The sequence below is a fragment of the Triticum aestivum genome, chromosome 7B, assembly GCF_018294505.1.
Source record: "Triticum aestivum cultivar Chinese Spring chromosome 7B, IWGSC CS RefSeq v2.1, whole genome shotgun sequence".
NCBI classification, from domain to species: Eukaryota; Viridiplantae; Streptophyta; class Magnoliopsida; order Poales; family Poaceae; genus Triticum; species Triticum aestivum.
The window spans coordinates 644,418,276-644,424,128 of record NC_057813.1 but is presented as its reverse complement, the minus strand read 5'-3'; the positions used below and the strand labels follow the sequence as shown (position 1 = coordinate 644,424,128).

Here is a 5,853-nt window from a genome sequence, read left to right as displayed (position 1 = left end):
CATCTAAAAACATTTGGGTTGCCATGCTTAACTCCCGAACGTTCGGGAGTTATCATTACCATTTTATTATGGTGCGCCATCTCCGATTGATCTGTTTAGGTGGGCCCCATCCTACTTCCTGGCTGTACTTGTCTCTTGTCTGTACTTGTCTTCCACGGTAAGGCCAACTCCACCGCGCGACCCCAAACGGACGTCCGGATTGGGCCGAATCTGTCCCTTTGAGGCGCCGATGGGTACGCCCGTGTCCGGCTGTGTCCATTGGATCGTGCGTGCGCCCACCGCGCGGCCGCACCCCAAATCGTGTCCGGAGTGGACAGGATTAAAAATAATAATTAAATAACTAAAAAAGCAAATAAACGCATTTAAAAAACATAAAACATATATATGAGTTGGCCACAAAACGACCCAGTTTCAACGGCCACTTAAAAGGCCCAGATTCATAATTAACATAATAAGAAAATAAAAAAAATTCCTCCCGCGCGCTTCTGCCGCGCCCGTCGGTGCAGTGGCCGTTGCCGTCTTCACTGGCCACCGGTGTCATCGTCGTCACTGACGAGGTCGACGTAGTCCGGCGGCGTCCAGAGGTGGGCCGGCGGTGCATGGTGGACGGGGGCGGGCTGGACGTCCGGAGGTGCCTGCACCACCTCCTCACGCGGCGACGCCTCCCACTCCGGAGTGGGGCACTAGTTCACGCCCAGGTCGACGGCCATCTCCGGCGCAGTGCACGACCAGCCCCACCCCTGGCCCAGGAGCTTCTCGAACGCGGGCGGGTCCTCCTCCATCGGCTCCTCCGTGGCGGCCGCCAGCTGCAGCTCCGGGAAGGCGACGTCCCCGGCGGCAGAGCGGGGCATGGCCTCCTCCAGGCCGTCCCACTGCCGCTCGTCATGCGTGTTCATGGAGTCATCCATGACACGCTGCAGGAGACAAGCCTCCTCCTCCGCTGTCATGCAAGGAGGAGGAGGGGGCGACGGAGACGGGGAAGGCGACGGTGTGGGCGTCAGGCCGCGCACCCGCGTATGCCCGCGCGGCTCTGCACGTAGCCTCCGCGGCCCCGACACGGTGCCGGCGAAGTAGGACGCGCGCCGCACGTCGTGCTCGTCCCGGAGCCATGTGTCCCAGAGCGGCGAGTCGGGGGCGTACCTGTGGTCGTAGTACAGGTCGTCGGGGAGGAGGCGGCGGCGACGGTTGATCTCATCGCGCCGTGCACGACCGGTCGTCGGCACTGGCGGGATGGGGACCCGGTCCGCGGAGAGGTGCCACCCGTTGGGGAGGTGGGCGTCGCTCCACGGGACCGGCGTCCTCGTCTCCCAGTACCTCCGGCACACGTCCGCGCAGATGTACTGCCGGTCGCGCTCGTCGGAGGGCCGAGGGGCAATGGTGAAGGGGGCCAGCGCGGGGGCTCGACGGGAGGAGCGCGGCGGAGACGCGGGGGCTCGACGGGAGGAGCGCGGCGGAGACGCGGGCTCCTCCTTCTTCACGGAGCCGCGGCGGCGCCCCGAGGAGGAGCCGGCCTCGCGGTCGTGCTTGCCCTTGCCGTTCCAGAAGCCCATGGCGAGGCGGGCGGCCGACGAGCTCGAGGAGGAGGCGGGCTAGGGTTTCTGCGCTGTCGGGGTTCGAGGAGGCTGCTGGGTGGCGTGGGACAGTGTGGACGACGACCCGTCCATGCTTCCCACTTAAAGAAGGACGGCGACCGCTCGACGTGCGGATGACAGGTGGGGCCGCCCGCTCGTGCGCATTGATGTGGGCGGGTGGGAGGTAGGTGGCCGCCTGCCACGCGACCCCGAAGCGGACGAGGCGCGCGTCCATTTGGTGTCCGCTGCGACCCAAACCCGGCGCAAGTTTGCGCTCGAAATGGGTCGGCCCGGACACAAAACGGACAGGATGGGTCCGGGCCGTCGCGCGCTGGGCCTCCTCCTTTGTCCTTTTTGCCCCAAACGGACAGGCCAGATAAGATGGGGTCGCGCGGTGGAGTTGGCCTAAAAACAAATATACTATACGTGGCCTTGTCACATAGTATTGGTGATTAGCAAACACAAGTGAGCTCCCCAATGTTTTACATCTCCAAGAAAGCACCTTCCATATAAAAACATTATTTATTTCCTGATCATTATTTGTTGCAATAAAATAAGATCCATCTTGCCCATATACGCATGCATCAGCTTGCCTCGGTGTCAACTCCATGATTACTTCCCTAGTTTCATGATCAATTGCTAATGCATTCCTGTGGCCAGTGACGCCGCAGCGGCGGAGCTTGCGGGCGAAAGCGTCGGCGTGATGCTGAGGCTGACCGGCACCGTGGCCACGCTCGCGAGCTCCCCGTCGAAGCTGCTCGCGGCGCTGGACGCGTACGCCGCCGTCTCGGAGGCCTGCCCCGGCCTCGCGAGGACCTTCTCCTGGGCCCCCTCCCACCCGGTCCCGGCCGCGGCCGACGCCGCGCTGGCCGACCTGCTGGACGCGTCCCGGCGCTGCGTGCGCGACCTCAGGGGCTTCATACGCGCGCCGCAGTACCCGTGGCGGATGCCGCAGGGCGGCGAGGAGCACCCGAGCGTCGGGTTCTGGATGGGCTACCTGCGCTGCATGCTGCGTAACCGCGTGCCCCTCTACTTCGTCCTCGCCGGCGGCGACCAGGACGAGGGCGGCCTGGTCATGGAGCTGATCGCGTGCCTGGAGGCGGCGCTCGAGGACAAGTCCGCCGCGCTCGCCTTCCCGGGGCTGAGACAGCTGTTCATGCTCAACAACACGAGCGCCATCGTGCGCTGCGCCGCGCGCGCCGACGCCATCGGCATGCTCCTGTCGCCTGGCTGGGCCGGCGCCCGCGAGGAGCGCATGGAGGGCTACATCAGAGATTACCTGCGAGTCTCCTGGGCGCCCGTGGTGTCGCGCCTTGGCGGGAAGCCCGGAGCCATGAACGCTCTGCGGCGACGGCACCCGCTGAGCGCGTTCCACTCGGCGTTCCAGAACGCGTCCAGCATGCAGAGAGGCTGGAAGGTGCCCAGCCCCGTGCTCAGGGGCGACCTCCGGATGGCCGTGTCCGAGACCGTCGTGCCGGCGTACCGCCGGGACAGCCACCCCGAAGGTTGACGTGCCCGCCGGCCGCGGCGCGGAGGAGCTCCGCCGTCACCTGTCTGAGCTGTTCGAAGGATAGAAGATGAAAACTTTTGGGAGCAAAGCAACTGCATCCTTGTTTCCAGTTTTTTTTCTGTCTCACTGATTCATTTTTTTTCAGATATTTTCGAACATGAAATTAAATTGAACATTATTGTGCACAATAACAAGCAAACAATGTCCATCAATGACAAGCATCACTACAAACTCTAAGAGCATGGTTAATAGTATAGCCAGCTGCTGGCTATAAGCCAGTGCCATGTCATCTACAACCCATCTTATAGCCAACATGTATAATAGTAGATTAAAAGAGTGTACTACTTTTTCATTATGTGGCCCACCTTTCATTCTCACAAAGTGCTTAGGAGCACGTGCTAGAGCTGGCTCTTCACAAAGAGCCCGCTTACCTTCTCTCTCCTCTTCTCTTTACTTCAACTAAGCAAAAATATACTAGTTTATTTCATATAGCCTGCTGACTCATCTCTATTATACTTGCTCTATGCTCCAGGCTTCGATAGCATGGTAGACCCCGCTGGTCATTGGGAAGACGCGGGGGACGGCGTGCCGGTTTCAAACTTGGTGTTCCGCGTGTCAATTGTGTGGGGCATTGCGGTCTTCCTGGCCTTCCGTGGCTCGCTTCGCCTGCTCGCCAGGGGAGAAAGGGAGGCGGTTCCCTTTTTTTGCGCCTAGAGAGGGGAGGCGGTTTCAGGGGTAGAGAAAGCTATCGACGCATCCATCGCCTCCCCCAATCCAACACCTTGCTTCACCGCATGTCCCTCGACCCACTCTTGAGGCTCACCGGCGTCGACACCGGCTGCAGACTGCTCCCAGCTTGTCGTCCATCTCTCTGATCACTTCTACCATCTTCACGTAAGTCTTGCAAGCTCTCTCTCTCTGTGGAACATCAGGTCGCTTCGGGGATGGGGCAGGAGAACGAGGTTCAATCTAGCCCGGTGCCCATATGTGTTTGAGTCGAGGTGGAAGGACAATGATGTTATATGGCACTTTATTAACCTGGAATACCGACCCGTGTTACGGTGGCGTCTCTGTCTCCCATTCGCATGCTCCTTCCGTCAGGTTCCAAGGTTTCTCTGTCCTTGATGGTCCGATAATTATTATTTTGCAGATCCTGACTAGGAGATCATCTAGAGGTACCACTGTCGTTTCCTTTTTCGTATTGTTGTTCTTCATTGCAAATCTGTTTTGCTTATGAGTATTTCTTTTTGTCTTTGCTCCAAAAGGGGCAAGTAGCAGAGTTCCAATCTTATGAGATGGAGGAGATGCATATCAAAGAGAAGATTGTCCAATCCAGATTTGCTTCCTTCACTAACTGCAGATATGTAAATATTACCAATTAGTTGAAATTCACATTGATGTGCAGATTGATTTTATCAGGGTGTTCTAATGCATTATTTCTTCAACTTTGTGGTTTAAAATTATTTTTCACATACATGATGTAGGTAACCTTGAATCTTGGAGCATTAGCAAGGGCACATGTAAGTTACTGTTTACAATGGTTACGACCATCTCCTATTTGCGAGACGATGACAAGCATGTTTCAACAGAAACATCAATATTTTTTGTCCAATTATCTGAAGATGTGAATATCAGGGATCTAGATATGACAAGCTATGAGGCAAATGATCTTCAGCTTTACCGACTTCCACAAAGGCTGAACCATGTTTATCTGCTAGAGATGGGAAATCAAACATTCTGAAGACACTTTTTTATACCCGGGGCATTCATGTAAGAAATATGTTTTGAAGTATGTAGCCTATGTTTTTCTTTGATATTCGTACACTAGTAGAAAACAGGGCATACGTTCGGGCCAGACAAGCCCATTAGTCTCGGTTCAGTCACGAACCGGGACCCATGGGCCCATTGGTCCCGGTTCGTGAGGCCAGGGGCCTGCCGGGCCTCGTGGGGGCATTGGTCCCGGTTCGTCTGGCCCCTTTGGTCCCGATTGGTGGGACGAACCGGGACCAATGGGCCTCGCTCCTGGCCCACCACCATTGGTCACGGTTGGTACCTTGAATCGGGACCAAAGGTTGGTCTTTAGAACTGGTTCAGGACACGAACCGGGACCAATGAACCGGTCAAGGGAGAGGGCTTTTGTGTGTAAAACATTAAAAGCAAAAAGAATTTTCATAAAATAAATTAAAAAACAAAAAGAAAATAAATAAATAAGTAGAAACAAAATAAACTTTAATAAAGTAAAATAAACAAACTTTAATAACATAAATAAAAATAGCAACAGTGAGTAGAAACAAAATAAAATAAAAAAGCAACAAAGAAAGAATTTTCATAAAATAAATAATAAAAGCAAAAAAGAAAAGAAAATAAATAAGTAGAAACAAAATAAACTTTAATAAATAAGTAAACACAAAATAAAGTTTTATAAACCTCTAGTATTATTGAAACTAAAATTATATAAAATATATGCAACTAAAATTATCAAAGTATTTTCTGTTCAAAACATTAAAAGAAAAAATAATTTTCATAAAGAAATTTTTTGTTAGAAACTAAAATAACAAAATATGTCTTTTAATATAATGATAAAACACAGTAATTTTAAATAACAGGAAAAAGAATCACTCAGTAATCTATTTTTATAGTAAAGTTATTCATAAACTAGTGGTTCACATAAATTTAAAAAATTCAAATTTAAACTATTCAAATTAAAAAACAAATGGCACTAACAGATAGTTTATAATTTTTATTACCTAAAAGCAAAAGGAATTACATGAA

General features: G+C 53.0%; 1 pseudogene; it reads left to right on the top strand.

The window, feature by feature from the left end:
• Positions 1-1,230: 1,230 nt before the first annotated feature.
• Positions 1,231-3,507, top strand: LOC123158333 (exocyst complex component EXO70A1-like; annotated as a pseudogene).
• The last annotated feature ends 2,346 nt before the right edge of the window (positions 3,508-5,853 follow it).